General features: G+C 42.1%; 1 pseudogene; it reads right to left on the reverse strand.

The window, feature by feature from the left end:
• Nucleotides 1-220: 220 nt before the first annotated feature.
• On the reverse strand, nucleotides 221-17,765 carry LOC131912852 (filamin-B-like; annotated as a pseudogene).
• Between the last annotated feature and the right edge of the window lie 2,191 nt (nucleotides 17,766-19,956).

Below are 19,956 nucleotides of genomic sequence, written 5' to 3' on the forward strand. Positions count from 1 at the left end.
GAGCGGCTGGAATCTCAAGTGAGAGTCTAATGACCATCCTCAATCACTCTTCTGAGGAAATGTCAGCAGTCCACAGGCTTCTCCTGTTGGTCTCTTGCAAGTGGGCACAGATAATCTGATCATGGTAGCTGTTTTGTTTGGAGGACTATACTCCAGACTATTGTCTTGAAATATTACCTCCCATGTTGCACCATAAGTCTTAAATCTGATTATCTAAGGCTTAGATCATTACTTGACTAACAGCATATTGGACCCCTGCTTTGCTACAGTCCACTAGGAAAGAACTCTTCTGGTTCATGAAGACCATTGGGAGCCCTGCCCCTTGGAGGTCACCTTACTGGTATCTGAGAATGACTTGGGCATGATGCTATAGCCAGTTTCTGTTGAGGACCTGGCCACTGGCTCCATCAAGATGGATGAGGTCTTGTTGACTGAGCCTGGGCTGACAAGACACTGGCCTGTCAACTTGGCCTTGAATGGACTACACATGATGTGGTTGGGCCCACCACATTTGACACTAATCAGGTAGTTTCCAGGGGAAACGGGAGTGTACATGACTTTGTAATCTTCTGGGTTTTCTTGGCAATCCACTCTGACCTTGGTGGTTCTTCAGTGGCAACAGATAATATCTTTGGGCCTGCTTGAGTGGTTTTGATGAAGAATTCTGATTGGATACCTGCAGTACCCTCCTCAAGCCCGGCACCTTTGGCTGACACTAGAGCAGGATTCCTTTTCTGTTTGGCCAGGCCCCTCAACATGCACTTTGAAAGGGATCCCAACCACATGGCTCCCATTGAACTCAACATTGATTATCTGGCTCTAGTTTAGACACATGGCATTCCTCCACTGCTCCTGAGGGTTTATGCATCTTTGCATCAAGCTTTCTTTTTGCATCATTCAGCCTTATAGAAAAGGATGCTGGCTGGTTAAATTTTAATCCTGATTCCAACGGCTCATAACAGTGAGGCAGGGAGTGTCATCTGGATGTGATGATGAGCATCAAGTAGGGTCTATCAGAGATGGTCTCATGGTTAAACTTTATAGACACCTCATAGTTACCAGGCTTTTGGATAATATAAGAAATACCACATGACCCATTTTCATGGTCATCAAATGTAATCTCTGCCTTTCTAGGCCCTCAACAACAATGGAGAGGCCTTCAGCACCTGCTTCTCAGGTCCTGATGCTGAACTCAGCTGGGATGCCTATTTCTCCCCTCTGCAGGCCAGGGCCTCCTGCCTGGATCTTATGAGCACCTCCTTCACCAAAGGGCCCATGTGAACTGGAAGGGGTTTCATGTTACATTCTGGCTACGATATTTTACACTGATTGTGTGAATGCCCATTTCCTGGGACACAAATTGAACACAGTGAGAATTTTTCCCCACAGACACCTTGGGTAACATGGACCGAGGGGCTGGTGACCTGGGCAGATATGTCACTGCTGTTTTCTGGAATCTTCAAGTTCACATCACAGATACTGCCAACTATGGCCATAGATAGAGCCTGGCTGGTCCAAGTGATGCTCTCTTTGACTCTTCCCTCACCACTGATCTTCACAGTGAATGGACTTCTAGGCACATTCTCATCCACAAATTTGTTGGAAATGATATAGACTCCAGGCACAGTGGGGAGGTAGGATACCTTGTGGACAATGTCCTCCAGGTAGTCTATCTGTATGTCCACATCGCTGGATCATTCTACCACCAAGAATATGCCACCATAACCTGCATCTCTTGTATCCACAATAAAGTCAGATATCTCTAAAGTCTGGCCTTCTGACAGGCCTTGGTCACATAGACTTAGGTGCAGCACAAATTGTCAGTTTCAGACTGGATCATGGTAATGGATATGGGATTCCAGTAATGTGGTTGCCATTCTTCTTGATGCTGACTAGATATTCACCCACCTCTCAGAGGACGAAGGAAATGCCAGTGTGGTTTTGGGGCAGCTTCTTCAGCAGACAGGGCTTGTCATGTCCAGATGAGGCTTGATACTGACTGTCATGTATTAAGATCAGTCTCGCTGATGTCTAGAAGGAAGTTGGCAGCTGATCCTTGTGGTGATATATTGTGTACCCTATCAAATTTGCCTGAAGTTCAGAGAATAGAACAAGCCACCAGATTAAACATAGAAGCCAGACAGTGGTGGCACACACCTTTAATATTAGCACTTGGGAGGCAGAGATCTGTTTAGATTTCTGTGAGTTCAAAGTCTCCTCAGACTACATGAGATTGACTCAGTTTAGAAGAGAAAACAGAGCCAGGCAGTGTTTGGATACACCTTTAATCCCAGTACTTGGAAGCACACATGCCTTTAATCCCAGGAAGTGATAGCTAGGTGGAGAAAGGTATATAAGGTATGAGGAGACAGGAAGTAGAGGCTCCTAGAGGCTTTTCAGCTGGAGGTGCTTTTGACCGAGGACACCCCTTTCAGCTGAAGGCTTTTCAGCTAAGGAAGCTCTTTCAAGTTGAGGAGTTGGTGAGGTCAGAGGTGGTGGCTGTGGCTTGCTCTGCTTCTTTGATCTTTCAGCTTTCACCCCAATATCAGGCTCTGGGTTTTTTATTATAAGACCATTTTAAGATTTAAGTTACATCTGGCATCCATCTTTTGGGGTATGAGTTCACTCAGTCTGGAATCTATATGTGGTCAGAATTTCCACCACACCTGGACAAGAGTCCCTATCCTGCTGGCTAAGTTTTTGTTGCAGCCCTTCTGCAGCAAACTTCATAGGTTTTGGGGCTCCCAAAACAGCAAGAGTTAGCTACTTTTCATATTTTCTTTATTCAGATGGCTGGATCATTCACTTCTTTCCTTTCCCGGTGGGTTTTGGCTTTCTCTAGGACCCCTCCTCAGGCTCCTGTCACACCATCATCCAAATCATCATTGTCAGCAGATTTCGTGAGTCAATTGGGATTTCTTAAAGGGAGGAATTAGTTAAAAGAAAGGTTTTTTTCCCACATTAAAAAGGGGGAACATTTATACAATGTATTTGGTCTCTGTTTGATAATACAATGATAGGCAGTCTGAAAATGGAACAATTAAATGAGAGGATAATTAATGTTGTTGGGATTTATGTAATGTTAATTATAAATATTATTTGTTTGATCATTTCTGTTTTATCATTAAAAAAGTTGGTTAATATGAGTGCCAAGATAAAAGTTTTAGAAAGCCTGTTAAAACAGATCATAGAAATATTCAGACCCAAACAGAAGAATTAAAAGGAGAACTAATCTCAGCATTGCATTATAAGGTTACAGAGAAAAAGCCTAAGTCTTTCAAACAGCCAATATTAATCTATCCAGTAACCTTATAGGAATTGCCAAATGATATATATCCTCAAGGCTGTGTAAGAGCTCACTCGACTCCTGTGCAAATGCTAGATTTGAAGAGAGATTCAAAGAAGCAATAGTTTCATATGGTATCCAGTAATCTTTTGTGAAGCAGATGTTAAATTTGTGGTCAATTTGTAATAGAATTATTCCTCAAGACTGGAGAGTTCTGGTTATAGCAGTTTTAGAGGCTGGTCCCCAATTACAATGGAGGACCTGGTGAAAAGATGAGGCTAAGACCATTGAACAATGGAGTAGAGCTCCAGGTTTTGAAATTTGCCAAGATCAACTTCTTGCAGAAGGCGATTATGCTGATATACAAAGACAATTATTTATATGATGATCACACCCTGGCTTTCACTGCATGGGGCAGCCTTGAATGCTTGGGAAATAATTAAAGAAGTAGGAAAGAAATTGAGTCATTTTCAAAAGTTATACAGGGCCCAAAAGAAACTTTCACTGATTTCTTACAAAGACTGACTTCAGCAGTGAATAGAATGATACCAAATTCAGAAGCTAAACAGATATTAATTGAATCTCTGGCTTTTGAAAATGCCAATGAACAATGCAAAAGGGTAATTAGGTCATTAAAGGCAAGATCAGCAACCTTGTATAAATGGATCCAAGATACAATAAATATTGAATCTCATGACTGTGATGATGCTTGCATAAGAGAGGTGATTTCCAGAGGTTTGAAGAAAAATAGTAATGTCAAATGTTTCAAATGCAGTAAACAAGGTCACCTAAAAAGGAACTTAAACAAGACACTCCCAAAGTTAATGTTTTTTCAAGGAATAATCCCAATAGAACTCCCCTTCATTCTAGATTACACAGAAGGTTTGGCAAAGGCAGACATTGGACTAACAAATGTAGATTAACAAGGGGCGAAGTAATCCCTTGCCTTTGCCATTGGCAAATGCCCTGAGGAGCCTCTTGAAGAACTCCCTATGTCAAATCCATTTAGTCCTTTCCTGTCATCCTGGAAGAAACTTCTTCCCAGAGCAATTAAAGAACCTAGTGCCTATTGTAAAAAACTATACAGCTCTGGATGATAGAACAGCTATAGAAGAGAACAAAAAATCAGGAGGAACTATAAATCAAAAGTGATAAAGATTAGATTGGGAACCTCCCCAAAGTTAGGGTTGGGGAAGGGTTTTATTTTTGTCTTTCAGGAAAATGGAGGCTAAGGAATCTGAAGACCACTGGACAAATGAGACAACTGAAGAAAAACGACAAATCATGCAGAAAACTTGTCCCAAGGAAAAGATTTTCTGTAGTGAACCATGATAATGCCTAATCATGACTTTGAAGTCTCCCAAAAGATGATGGGACCCTACAATGATGATTCCCTCAGGACTATGATAACACCACCAAACTGACAAACACCACCAAAAGATTGGCTTTGGACTATAAACTGCTCAGGACAATATTGAGATGGCTAGCTGAGGTGATACAGCCTCACACTCTACTCTAGCCAGGACTTGAGACAAGCCCTGTACTTTGGCCTTATACAGAGACTGGACAACAATGATCCAGCTACCTCTCCCAGGACTTGACAATTAACCCAAAATATGTCTTTTCAGGATCCCCTAAAAATGCCTTTGCCCCAAGATAGCTGGAAGTAATTTAAAGAACATGACACCCACATTTGCAAGAGGTGGGGTGGGTGGTTTTTGGTCATTCAATGAGTTATGGATATTTGTCATTGTTTAGGGTGGTTGCTTAGAAGTTGTTATTGTTAATAGTCAGGAAAAAGCTGAACAAAGGAAATTAGATTCAGGGTTCTTGTTTGAAAAAAAGAAAAGGAAAGGGGAAAAAGAGGATATATATAAAAAGGTAGATTATTGAATCTACTCTAAAAAATGATAGGATAAAGAGTAGATTATTGAATCTACTCTGAAAAGAAAAAAAAAGAAAATATTGATATGATAAGATAAAAAGGTTAAATTTACTTTTAAAAAGCAACTAATAGGCCGGGCGGTGGTGTCGCATGCCTTTAATCCTAGCACTCAGGAGGCAGAAGCAGGTGGATCTCTGTAAGTTCGAGGACAACCTGGTCTACAAAGCAAGTTCCAGGAAAGGCACAAAGCTACACAAAGAAACCCTGTCTCCAAAAAACAAAAAACAAACAAACAAAAAAAGCAACTACTAGTTTTAAATATTTTACATTGGATTGGATTTTTGTATATTGTATACAAATTTTGGATATTGATACAAATTTGAGATTAATTTTTTTTTTTTTGGTTTTTCGAGACAGGGTTTCTCTGTGTAGCTTTGTGCCTTTCCTGGAACTCACTTAGTAGCCCAGGCTGGCCTCGAACTCACAGAGATCCACTGGCCTCTGCCTCCCGAGTGCTGGGATTAAAGGCGTGCGCCACCACTGCCCGGCTTGAGATTGATTTTACTAGAATATACTGTACATATATTTCTAAACTTGTTCAAGGTATTATATCTATACAGTTCATTTAACAATGTAATGCAAATTTCTAGTCCTTAAAAGTTATTATTACTGCCAGGCGGTGGTGGCTCACACCTTTAATCCCAGCACTCGGGAGGCAGAGACCAGTGGATCTCTGTGAGTTCGAGGCCAACCTGGTCTACCAAGTGAGTTCCAGGGAAGGCGCAAAGCTACACAGAGAAACCCTGTCTCGAAAAACCAAAAAAAAAAAAAAAATTATTATTACCGACTAATTAGTATATAAAGAAGTGTAAGTTAGTAATTAGTCATTACAATCAAATTTGTCATCCAGTTAGGTATGTTTTCAGTGTCAAACAGATATATTTTAGATAGGTCATCTTCAAACACTTTAGAGATCTACAGATTATGGCATTTAAGATGTTTTAATAACATAGATTTTTTTATGTAAATGAGACATTTCTGCTTCTAGCATCACCAACATACTTCAAGAAGATGATGAGCATTGAAGAAACTCCTTATGGAGTTTACTTTCTTTGTGGCAAGTTAGCCACTGGGCAAGAAAATGCCCTTGCCTCCACTGCTGACAGTATGCTGTCCAAAATGTACAAGCAGGACACAAAAGAAAGAACTGTTGGCACCTTGCCAAGACAAGGTAGGAAGGCCCTTCAGAAAATTCTGCTTCAGAGAAAAGATGTCAGATATGCTCAGTCTATAAACCAAAGATGGATACCCCAATGTTGCAGAGGAACTTTGGGTGACTCTTCAGGCAGCCAGCTGTTTCTGTCATTTCTCATATTTTTTGGAAGTTGCTTGTTTGCACTTCCTGCTTACTCAGATAATATTATTTCCTTCCAGTGTCTGAGTGAGTTAAAGATTAGATAGTTATAGTTTTCCCTGTTAACAAATTCAGAAAAGAAACTAAAGAGGTGTAAATTGTGTAAGTTTGAAAGACATCAAAAAATAACTTGGGGTTGGTAATACAAGTTAGGATAGAAAGTGAATTAGGTACAACACTTTGGACTTACCAAATAGGATAAATAATGGAGTATTTTCTCTGAATCTGTCAAATGTCAATAGACTAGACATTGTTAATGTAATTATTGATTGTATATATGGTATATACTTATTGTACTTATGTATACAGTTTTTCTTATGTTAGTTATAATGTTCCTTTATTATTTTAGACAAAAAAGGGGAATGTAGTGATACATTGTGTATTCTAATAAATTTGCCTAAAGATCAGAGAACAGAACAAGCCACTAGATTAAACATAGAGGCCAGACAGTGGTGGCACACAGCTTTAACGCTAGCACTTGGGGGGGGGGGGGCAAAGATCCATCTGGATCTTTGTGAATTTAAAGGCTATATGAGATTGACTCATTCCAGGAGAGAGAACAGAGCCAGTGTTGGAATACACCTTTAATCCCAGTACTGGGAACCACTCATGCCTTTAATCCCAGGAAGTGATGGGTGGGTGGAGAAAGGTATATAAGGCATAAGGATACAGGAAATAGAGGCTTTTTGACTGGAGGTGCTTTTGGCTGAGGAAGCCTCATTTGGCTGAAGGCTTTTTGACTAAGGAAGCTCTCTCAGCTGGAGCTCTTTCAAGCTGAGGAGTTGGTAAGAGGTGGAGGCTGTGGCTTACTCTGCTTCTTAAAGACCTTTAGAAATTTGAATAACAGATCCTAGCTTCATGTGTGAGTAGCTTGTGCTTGTCATTATACTTGAGCAGGGTGCTGTAGTCACCAGGCAGGGTGGGCAAGTAGGTCACTGTATATGTCCCATCTTTGTTGTCAATGCAGCTGATGTCTGCTTTTGAGGGTCAGTCCTTCAGTAGCAAAATTCAAACCACCTTCTCCTGCATCTTCTGTGACAATGGTAAATGAGGCGTTTTTGTTGGCTACTCCATACACAAGGCCTGGACCATATGCAGAAAAGCTCCCACTGTTGTGTAGTTCACATAGAACAGGAGAGGGCTTTCAGGGATGTGGCTGCCCATGTATTTGATGTGCATCTTGTAAAGCCTGACTTCAGTGTGGGCATATCTGATAGTGACCGTGCTATCTTTGTTGTCCATGATCTCAGGTGTAGCTGTCTTCCCAGAGACATATACACCTCTCCTGTGATTTTTCCTTTCTTGACAGCAAATGAAATTGTAAGTAAATTTGTTGCAACTCTGTGGATCTGGTCCCAGATTTTGACACCAAAACGTGAGTTTTGTAACTCTGGGGAAAGGGAAAGCAACACCTTGAGCTTCTTAGGATAGGTCTGATGGCTTAAGCTGCAAGGAGACAGTTCAGCCCTGGAGGGCGAGGTATCCTGGACACCTCAAGCTGCTCAGAGCAGCTCTGCCCTGAAGGTGTCCCAGACAACTGAAGCTATTTAGCACAGCTCTGATGGTTGGAACTGCAAAGAAGCAGCCCAACCCTGGAAGGGAAAATTTTCTGACTTCTCAGTAAAGTCAGGCCTGGAACTGCTTCAGGAGGTAAGGGTATCCAGACTGTTCGGGAAATGCAGGGTATCCTGACTGTTCAGGAAAGTCAGGCTATACCTGGTGTGATGGGGGCTGGTCTCCCTGCAGGATATAGCAATCTTGCTTCTCTCTTGGAGAGACTTTACAGCTGAGCTTTGGTCACACCCCACTTAAGGGGACTATCTAGCAGAGCTCTGCTTCTGTAGCCTAAGAAATTGCAAAATGTAGCAATCTCCTCCCGCTTAGGAGAAAAGTGTTACTTTTTCAGCTCTCTTTTGCTCTGTCTACTGAGGGACATCTCAGCAATGTTCTTCTGTTCAGTTCCCCTTGCTCAATCCACTATGGGACATCTCAGCAAGATTCTTCTGTTCAGCTCCCCCTTTCTCAATCCACTATGGGTCGTCCCAGCAAGGTTCTTCTGTGCACCAGTGAATGAAGGTCTTCACACCCAAAACTCTTTTGAGAAAGAGATTTATTTGGGAAGGAGGAATCTAGGAGACTAGCTGCCTCTACCAGGGTGGAGAGAATAGCTCACAACTGACCAGGCAGGGTGGTTTATATAGGATGTCCTAGGTTTGGAGTCAACCAATGATTGGTTATTTTTTTTTGCCCAGGGATTGGCCAGTTTTGTGGGCTAGGGACAGAGATGACCCTGATTTCAGGGCCAAACTGTGTTTCTTTCACTGGCCTTTCTTGGCTTTTTGACACTACCTCTAAGGTCAGGGCACATTTCTTTCACTGACTCTGATTCTAGGGACCAAGAGTGTTATTTTAGCACTAGTTTCAGAGTCAAGGCATGTTTCCTTGGTTCTGGGTTTGGGATAAAGTGTTTTCTGGCTCAGGTCCCAAATGCAGGTTGTGTTTCTTTCCCTGGCCCTGGGCCCTAGGGCCAGGATTCTACTGTCCTGCTTTGTGATTGGTTGGGTTCACAAGTCAGTTGCCCAGGGGCAGAGATGGCTCTGATTTGAGCCAAACTGTATTTCTTTCACTGGTCTTATCTGAGCCATCTTGCCCTAGTTCTGGGCTCCAGGGTCAGGGTGGGTTTCTTTAGCCAGCCCCCTTTCCCTATAGAAATCATGCAGTCAAAGGGATTAAAGCCTAGGCCATTCACTGACTGGAACATAGGCCTCTTCAGTCACCTAGTACCTAAAGGACATGCATTTACTTGGGCCTGCTCCATGGCGATGACTGTGAAGAGGCTGTTGGGAATATCAACACCAGAGAAGAGCACGTGAATCCCATAGGTGCCTGGCTTGGCAGCAGTGTAGAAAATGTCATAGGTGCCATCTTCATTTCCGATGACATCAGCCTCAGCCTCTGTGACATTCAGAATCATGCAGGCCACTTTCCCCTTCCCAGCAGTCTTGGCATCCAGTCCGAAGCCCATTTTCTCTCCAGTTTTCACAGTAGGGGCAATCTCAGGACCTGTGACCAGGTACTTGCTGGATTCACATGTCTGCATGGCCCAGATAAGGTAAGGAGAATGCTGTCTCCACTATAGCTAACCCAAATTACATAGTGTCTGGTCTTATCAGAGATATAGGTAATGGCATATGTCGTGTTTTTACTGTTGTGGGCAGTGGCTCTCTGAGGCTTTCCCTCTTGGTCTGTGATCTAGACAGCCAGTAAGCCTTCACCAGCATCTCTGGCATCAATTGCAAACTCCACAGGAAAGCTGTCAGGCACCCCATAGGAACTAAGGCCTATACCAGAGGCAATCACTTTGCCAGCATTCTACGTGGGAATGACCTTGACCTTAAAGGGACTTTGAAGGATCTCATTATCAGTGTATTTGATGGAAACAATGTAGGGCTCCTCCTGAGATGGGGTGTAAGTCATTGTGTGTGTGTCATCCCCATTTATTGACTCCATGAGGCCCCTTGGGCCCAGGGGCCTCACTTCCAGTGGAGCTACACCAGTCTTACTGCTGCTACTGTGAAGGACTACAGGATGTGGGCTCACACACCAGGGCCCAGTCTGGGGCCAGCCATTTTGATCTTGCTGGGATCCACATCAGAAACTTTAAGAGGCTGCCAGGGATGTGGACACCTCCATATGTGATATTAAAGTCATAATCTTTCAGAGCAAAAGGAATGTACTCAGCACTGCAGCTACCGTCCCTGTTGTCTCTGCAGTTTATCTTAGACTCTGATGGCCCCTTGGCAGTTAAGGCTAGCCCACCAGGTCCTGCCTTCTGGTTACCACCATGAAGATATTAGATTTGTTAGTAAAGGCTTCTTTTAATCCAGGACATTTGGTAATTACCACGGCCTGTGAGTCCAGCTCTCAGACTGCCTCCCAGGGTTGCCAAGAGAATGCTTTTCAGGAGCAGGACTTAGAAAAATTTCTTAGGTACAATAAATTCACACACGAACTGTTCCAGTCATGCTCTTTTCTTCTTCTGCTATAGCTCTAATTCTTCCTAAGTTCTAATTTCTACTAGTTTTTGGTTCCCTCTAGCTCTCCTTTGTTCTACATGGCTTATATACACATTTAACAACAATTTTTTTTGTAATAAAAAAATTACAAAGGCCACATCTGAGGGGGATGAGTAACCATGGCAACGCCTGATTTCAAGGTTCCTGCTATAAGACTGTGACCTGAGACTGGGAACAGGATGCCTGGTGAGACAAACTGCTGAGAGAACTGCACAGGGAGTCAGGTCTTTATCAGCCAGACTTTTAGCAAGGGAAGAATTGGCATAGAACCTTGTGATGCTTTGTGCTAATAACCTTGGTTAGACATCTGCAACTCTGTCCTTGTGCATATCTGTAAAGTTTTAACTTCCGATCCATTTACAAAGACATTTAGTCTTGTTTAATTTTGCTCTTGAGGCTTTGAATCAATTAATTGTATGTGGCTTGTTTTAGAACTGAGAAGTAATTATTGTTTTCTTTATGCCAATCTGAGCTAGTGATATAAAACAGGGCCTAAGTGTCTTACAGTCCTCGTGGAATAATAGACCCAGTTATGAAGCAAATCTTAATATATTTTTTATTCATCAAAATTATGCAGCTTAATAAGAAGTCATCTTCCTAATCATCCACAGATATATGTGCCCATAAGATGGAATATACTCACGAGATATACTTGCAGGCAGTGGAGGGAACACAGGCAGCTGTTATTAGGGAAGAAATGGAGTAGCACATGAGAAAAACTACAGACAGAAGCGACAGGACATTTGCAATCAGTGACCCCACAGCCTTGCCAAGTGGGGCTTCCTATCAGAGAGTTATTTGTCTGATGGGTTGACCTGCTCAACACTAGTTATCACCTGCTGTATATTCCCACAGACTCTGGAACCTCCCCCTTTTTCTTTAATAAAAAAAGAAGCATATAAATCTCTCTAAGGGCTGTGAGTACTGTGGATAATTTGAAAGTCTGAAGATGATTGGAAGAATGACAAGCAATATTGTAATAATTCTGAAATTAATAAGAATAGTTTATATTGATGGCAAGCTGAGAACTAGTGTAAACACCCTGTAGGTGTAGTTGTTTATGATCCCAGAACATTTCTGATTCATGAAAGGGCAGAGGAGTAACATAAAAATCTATAATAGTATGATATGATATTGTTAAGTGTGTGTAAATATTATGTTTGAGTTATCAAAAAAGAACAGTTTTGTTTAGAATATACACTTTTGTATATTAATCTTTAATTAATTTGTTTTGAGTAACTAAGGTTAATGAAGCATTTTTAGATAAAGACTTACCTGAATAGCAGTGTGCATCTATACCACCAAGGCTATAGCTAAAGTTGACCTGTAACTCAAATTTGTAACTAAACAATAATAAATCATTTGGCTATAAAAGGGGCAGTACCAATTTGTCTCAAAGTATACACAGCAAGATTTTTTTCATAACAGAACAATTGTCAGAAGTACATATGGAGACTGTCTGATAAAATATACATAAAAGGACCATGGGCAGAATTTATATGATTAGTAATAGGACATTTTTTAAGGGCAGTCCAGTCACTGAGTGTGGGAATTCTGTAGTATAGGAATAGGGGAGAATGACAAAGGAGTATAGAAATCGTTCATGGTTACTCCATGCTGGCATGGGCACAAGGCTGGGGCTTCTGAATGCTGGAATGCATGGAAGTCCAGCAAGAGCAGACTGTTTCACTTGTCCAGGCTCTGTGAGAGGTGTAGGCAGCTTTGGAAGGTCTGCTTTGGGAGGGTGCAGTCATCAAATGGATCAGTCTGTGCTGGGACATGGCCTGGAGAGTGCATTGGGGGACCATGGAGTGTGAGCTGGAGGGCTGGGTGCAGGGCTGCAGTGAGCTTGTGGCAGAGAAGATGATGGGGCTTAAATAACCTTTTTAATGATTAGGAATCTACTGGAACAAATACATATTAATGGGCAGAACTTTAAATTTCCTTTAAATTAAGGAAGTTTAAAGAGGAAATTTTGGACTTAGGTGTACATTTGGAACTTTTAAGTGCATGGTTTTGGCAGATAAGAAAGGGGCATTCCAGGCCAGGGAGAGAGGAATCCCCACCCCACTACCCCAGAAAAAAAATAGGCAGGTGAGAAAACAAACTACAGCTTGGTAGTACTTTTTGGAAGTCTGTCTTGACCTGTGGGCATTGGTGTGTTTAGAGCTCCTGAAGCTTATAAGAACCTTCTTAAAGAGAAAAAAAGTTCAGATATGTTCATTATTATTATTTGTAGTCTGTATTGAAATCTATGTTGTAGAAGAGGCAAGGAGACTCATATTTTGAGTTGTAATAAAAGTTTGGAAACCTAAAATTTATTTTGGTTAAAAGCATTTTTTTTCTATCCAGAAAAATTGGATGAATGTAGACTAGACATATGCCCTCAACATAATGAGAAGCATCCTCAAGCCCATAAATAGTTAAAAAAAACAACCAAAGGGAATTTAAAATCCCAAGCCTGTGGCTATAATAATGGTAGTAGTGATAGATTAATAGCTTATCAGAATTGTATTAATTAATGCTAAAACTAGGAACCTTTGGAGTCTCAATATAGCAGCAGAATAGCAAGAGAAAGAAATCTGAAACATGTTTCATTTCCTTATACATCTCAAATCACTTTTTCCCACTATCATCAAAGCCTTTTCATCCTCAGACCCTCATAACTTGCATTTACATGTCCAAACAACTTGTCCCCAAGCATTTTTCATATTTAAGCCTTTATTTATCCCCATACCTTAAGTCTTTTATTTTTATCTTACATCTCAGACCCATAAATCACTTATTCAAACCTTAATGTCCTTACAAAAACTTTACATCCTAAAACATCTTCTTAACTTGCCAAAAAACGTAAGTGATTGATTATTGAGGGAAGTCATTGTAAGACAATAAGTTACTTTGAAACCTGTATGGTGAGCTTATTTTTTATTTGGGATCTGGTAGCAAGACAACTTGTTCTCAGAATTGGCATTAACCCAAGGAAATGAAGCCAATTACTTGATTTTTGTTAATGAGAGAAGTTGAGAAGGCAGCTGAAGCTTTGGGAAGGATGTTTGTTATATATAACCACAGCTTTACTGGAGGCAGTGACTATAGATTTTAGTTGTCATAAGGAACAGTATAGGCCTTTGGCTGTTAAATTTAGGTCTGAAAATTTTCTGTAAAGAAGTAACTTGGAGAATAGACTGCTTTTTTTATCAAAGCAAGGTGATTGATTCCAAAGTGTATATAATTAAAACAGAGCCCTGGTAGCAATTAAGGCGTGGCATAGTTTTATCTGTAGAGAGAAGCTTAAACATTTTTAAATGCCAAGAAACTAAGAAAGGAATTGATCACATTAATATTTAGCATGTTTACAGATATAGATTTGAATAGAGAATATGATCATTTCCAGTATGATTAAGCAACAAATTGTATCCTTTTATTTATCTTTAATTGCCTATAATTTAAGTAAAACTTATCCTTAACAGTTTATAGTTTAAGTTACTGGGTAGATGACTAGTCATTACGTTGTGTTTTTAATTATTTTTAATAGTTTATAATTTAATAAACTTATCCTTAACAGTTTATAAGTTAGTAGCTAGATGATTAATCATTAAGTTGTATTGTTTAGTTATCCTTAATAGTTTATCATTTTAGTGAACCTATTTTTAACAACTTATAAGTTAGTTGTCTCTATAAATTTAGAACTTTGTTTCATCCTGCTAGATTTAGCCTTAAAAATAATAAGCTTGAGTTGAAATTCTTTTAGTATGGAAACAAAGACTCTTAATCATGAATCAGTAACAAAACAAAAATAGCTGTTTCATGAGTGAAGAGGGGGAAAAGTTTATTTTTAAATTGTTAAGAGGAAAGATTTTTAGAGCTGATGAGAACTGGAGAGTTTAACTTAAGAGGCAGGCAGCAGCAGGGTGCCTGTTTAGGCCAGCCAGCCACCTGGGACCAGAGGGGCACGGAGGGGAATGTTGGAGATGCAGACAGGCAGTCAGAGTTGAAAGAAAAAGGCAGAGATGCAAAGAGAGTAAGTGTCTATGCAGCAAGGTTTTTCAGTTCTGAGGACATCTCCAATCAAACCGAAAGACCTTCAGAATTTTCCAACTCATAGGGAAAGCATCCCCTCCCCAGTGACTTGGTTTGAATGAGTTAACCGGAAGTTACTGGACAGGGCCATGATTAAATTAACCCAGAAAGAGAGAGGAGAGGAGGGGAGGGGAGGGCAGGGGAGGAGAGGGGAGGAGATAGGGAGAGGGAAGGAGAGAGTGAGAGGGATGGGGGGGGGGACGGGACGGACGGACAGACAGACAGAGAGACAGAGAGAGACAGAGACAGAGAGACAGAGAGACAGAGAGAGAGGAGAGAGAGAGGGGGCGGAGAGGGGGAGAGGGGGAAAAGGGGAGAAGGGGAAGGGAGAGGGAGAGGTGCTGGGTCTGAGAGTTAGAGAACCTTCTCTCCAGTTTTCAAACCAGCTTAAGTGTCTGGGCCAGTACAGCCAAGGCTAACTGCCCCTTAGGAAGCTTGTTTTGTTATTTAAATGAAGAGCTGTTCCAGCTCCACAGCACAAGCAGTTTGCAAGTTAACCCTTTTGTTTCCGGTGAATCATTTCACTGAAAGCTCTGATTGTAGCAACCCCACTAGTTTTATTTACCTTCTCAGGCGGTCACGTGGAGTGATTTATAATTAAGTAGAGCAGAGGAAGCCAAATAAGATTGTAGTACCTTGCTGCCTCTTTTTTATGTCCTAAAGGAAATAGCAGCGGGATTCTCTCATGAAGGGAGGGTATAAAATCTCTGCCTGCCATTGTGGGTCCCTGAATCTGACCTACAAAGTCAAGGAGACTCAGAGGTCCCTTTGTTTCTCTTTATGTTACTCAGGGAGGGGGACGTTTGGGATTATGATACTCCCTTGCTTCCTCCTCCAAGTCAGTTTTCTCTTCAGAGGTTCATTATTCTATGCCTGATTTTTCAGTCTCCTCTTGAGTTGTCTTCTTTGGGATCCGTTATTACAGGGTAAGCACTCTTCCTAGATTCCGTTTGACTCATTCTGAGGAGAGAAACTATACAAAGAGAATGCTTAAAAGAGGCTTAAGAAAACAGACTACTCACCCTTTCAAAGGCTCTGCAGCGTCCAACCAGTGAACACTCTCCCTACAGCCCCCAGTGCAGAGTGTCTCTCTGGAATGCTTCCAGATGGTGCTTCTTGGGGCTGACCTCCAAGGGGACCACCACCCTTCTTGCAGATAGTCTCCTTAATTGTCTCCCTGCCTTTCCCTGGTTCTGGTGCCAGATAGGGGGTTTGAGAGGCCAGCTCTCAGGCAGCTCCCCAGGGTTGCTAAGAGAATGCCTTTCAGGATCAGGGCTTAGAAAAACTTCTTAAGCTATAATAAATGCACACAAGCCAAAATAGGAGCTGCTCTCAATAAGCAACATTTTTGATATATTATCATAGTTAAAATTGCTTTGAAATACTTTACTTCTGACTTTCCAGAATATTAAGAAACAAATTTTAAAACAAAATAACTATTTATACTTGATTTCCTTAATACTTTTAAGAATACTAAAATTTTTATTTTATTTATTTTATTTAGGGTAGGTAGGAACAGCTAGAGTAATTCACTATGAAAATCTTAATCTTTTTTGAACCTGACATGCTTCTTATTTCTCTGTTCAGGGTTTTTGGAAGATGTTCCTTCACTGTGACTTATGCTAAAAAGTGATTATTATCTTACTATTCACATGAAAAACATTTAGCAAGTGTTCTAAATTTTTTAATTTTGAGTCCCTGTATCTTATATTAGATATTTACAAACAACAACTTTCAGATACAGGATCTCACTATGTAGCCCAACTTGAACTCATAGAGATATGCCTGCATTTTAACTCCTGAGTTCTGGGATTAAAGGCATGGGCCAAAACATGGCACAAACAACTTTGAATTCATTCTTCAACAGTTGATTATGATTGATGACTGCTGTCCTTATTAGCTTTCTCATTTAGAAAGAGCTAATCAATCTCATACCCAAACTGGTGGCAAATAGCTACCTTATTGAAGAGTGTTTAGAGGTCATCATCCTGGACACTAATGTTGCAGTTGCTTTTAATTAACAGCATACTCACATCTGGATGATTATGAGCACATACATAATACTATGTTAAAGCACAATCAAGTGTAAACACTTGATAGGATGAAAGTCATATCCCCTCAGGACAGTCCAACAGAGCCAACAGGCCTATGAGAATTTTGTTAAACTTGTTGAAGCTCTTCATTATAAGCTGATTTGTTTTGCTTCTTAGGTAATTGATATAGGATGATAATGGTGGTTCATTTATGCTGGGGAAATGGAATTCTGTCAGATGGACTCAGTCCAGAATGATACCAGACCTTAAAAAAGAAAGCAATGCCAATGTTCCTCAAATTGGCAACTGAAGGAACATTTCATGACTCTTTTTACTAAGCTAATTTTACCCTGATACCAAAACAACAGAAAGACCCAACATAAAATTATAGACTAAATCCCCTAAGAATATAAATGCAAATTTCTCAATTCAATACATTGAAACCCAATTCAAGCACACATAAAAAAATTATACCACAAAAACATGAAGATAACAGCTGAAAGATTTACAACACGCCCCCACGGTCAGGCGTGTTCCCATATGCCTGGCGGACACTTCCGTCTAGCCAGGCCCAGGTCAGGATAGCCATTTCAGGGTCAGGGCATCTCGTGTGACCGAGATGCGTGACATTTCACTAGCCACGTAAGCGCGCAACGTGGCCATGTGATCTACACGCTTGCGTGTAGTAGTGACGCTGATCTGTCCACGCCCAGCCTTTAAAATCAGGCGCCATGCTCCCGGTTCCTTCTTCTCCACCCACGTGTTTCCCGCAGGCCTGTTCACTCTCTGTCCCTTTATCTTTAATAAAACTCTTTGTTAGCGGATTCTGTCGTGTTTCGTGGCATTTCCTTGCAGGGTAAGAACACAACGCAGCCAAAAAACTAACATTTTGGTGCCGAACCGAGCGGGCGCTTCCAGGCGCCCTGCGCCTGGAAACCCGTAAACCGGGGACTGCAACACTCTGATCCATACGCGACAGACCGCTCTCCATTTCGCCTGACCGCAAAAATTCCATGCAACACCGCTTTCTCAGATTGGTGAGTCCCCCCATTTTTTGGCCAGCGTAAACAGTTTCCTGAATTTGTGAGAAGGACCGTTGATCGTCCGGTGCCTCACAATTATTCTTGAGACCGGGGGAACCCCCGGCCACGGTCTTCATTGGCTACGGTCGGCCCCTATCGCAGGCCTGAGATTTCTAGCCCTCTCCCACGTCTGCAGCCTGAGATATATCTCGCGTTGGGACCACCGCCGTTGGGTGCGTCCTGGGGGCCACGTGGGGCCAACGCGTTTATCCGACTTGACGAAGCGGCAGACGCTGTCTGGATTCCCGGGGAATCCTTTCCTCACGTGGCGGGAGGCCCCTGCTTCTGTGGCTGACGAGGCAAGGAGCAGCTTGTGCCTGGTATCCGTCCTTGGCCTTGGGGACGCCTGGGGCCTTGGCTCCGGATCACGTTTGTTTTTTTTCTTTTTTATTTTTTTCTGCCTCTCTGCTGCAGACATGGGAAACAAGGCTTCCAACCCTGTTAGTCCTTCCTCTCCGTTAAGCTGTCTTGTTGAAGCTTTAAAACCTCTCAGTTTAATGCCCCACATAAAGATTCCTAAGCTAATTCGTCTATGTTCTGAAAAATGGCCAAAATATGCTTTAGAAAACAACAAAAAAATGGCCGCCGAGCGGCTCCTTAGATCCCGATATTTTACGGGACTTATCTAATTACTGTCAGCGCTCAGGCAGATGGAAAGAGTTTCCCTACATAATTATGTTTTTCTTTCTCAGTGCTAAACCGTCTCTTCTGGATTCCTTCTCTCCTGCTCATATGCTCTTAGCTATGCCTGAACCGGAGGATTCTCTGACTCCGGAATCTCTGACTCTAGATCCTGCTAACGAACCTCCACCAATTCGGGATGGACTGGTTAAAGTTCATGTTCCATTCTCTCTAGCAGAACTCTCTCAGATAGAAAGTAAGCTGGGTTCTTATACTTCTAATTCTGCTGCATTTATTAAACAGTTTCAATATATAACTCAATCTTATAGTCTCACCTTTCATGATATATTCATGATACTTTCTAATAACTTACTTCCTGAGGAGCGCAGGCGGGTTTGGGAGCAGGCTAGGATTCACACAGACAAAATTCATCAAACTAACCTTTCACACCCTCCAGGAGCTGAGGCGGTTCCTGACCGGGAGCCACACTAGGATTATAACACCCAGGGTGGCTGTCTAGCCAGAGATAGGTTTATTACCTGTCTCCTGACAGGTCTCCATAAGGCTGCCCTAAAACCAGTAAACTATGAAAAACTAAAAATGGTTATTCAAGATAAGGACGAAAATCCGTCTCATTTCCTAGAGCGGCTCACCAAGGCTCTACTTCAGTTCACTAGCTTAGACCCAGAGAGCCCTGAGGGCAGGCAGCTGCTAATGACCCACTTTGTCTCACAGAGCTTCCCTGACATTAGGGATAAACTTAAACGTTTGGAGAATGGCCCTCTAACTCCACAGGCAGATATGCTGGCGATAGCATTTAAGGTGTACCATGGTAGAGATGAAAAAGCCCATAGAAGGAGCTGCCAGATGCTGGCAAGCACTGCTCGACCGGCTCCCCGAAAGCCGTCTGGTCCCTGTTTCAAGTGTGGGAGAGAAGGCCATTGGGCCCGGGCTTGCACCGCCGGCCCACGAAGGGCACCGACAAAGCCTTGTCAAAACTGTTACCAAAAGGGTCACTGGTCAGCTGACTGTCCTAATGTCCCAAGCGACATAGGAATGCCAGATGAAGACCACCCTCCAGCTGACTTTGTAGGCTTGGCTTACAGCGAGGACTGACGCTGCCCGGTTTCCGCCCCGGCCACTCCCATCTCACACAGGGAACCTAGGGTAATTATAAAAGTCAATGGGCACCCCATCTCGTTCCTTTTGGACACCGGAGCTACCTACTCTGTCCTGAGAGAGTTTTGGGGGCCCACTTCTCCTGCTCGTCTCCCTATTGTCGGGGTTGGGAGACAGCCTTATCTACCTCACCAGACACCACCACTTAATTGCATTTTCAGAGGCATCCCTCTCACACACACATTCTTAGTGGTGCCAAGCTGCCCTGTACCTTTAATGGGGAGGGATCTTCTAGCTAAGGTAGGAGCGTCCATTTCTTTCACTCCACACATTCGCCTCATCCCAGACGCGCCAGCAGCT

The sequence above is a fragment of the Peromyscus eremicus genome, chromosome 6 (assembly GCF_949786415.1).
Source record: "Peromyscus eremicus chromosome 6, PerEre_H2_v1, whole genome shotgun sequence".
NCBI lineage: Eukaryota > Metazoa > Chordata > Mammalia > Rodentia > Cricetidae > Peromyscus > Peromyscus eremicus.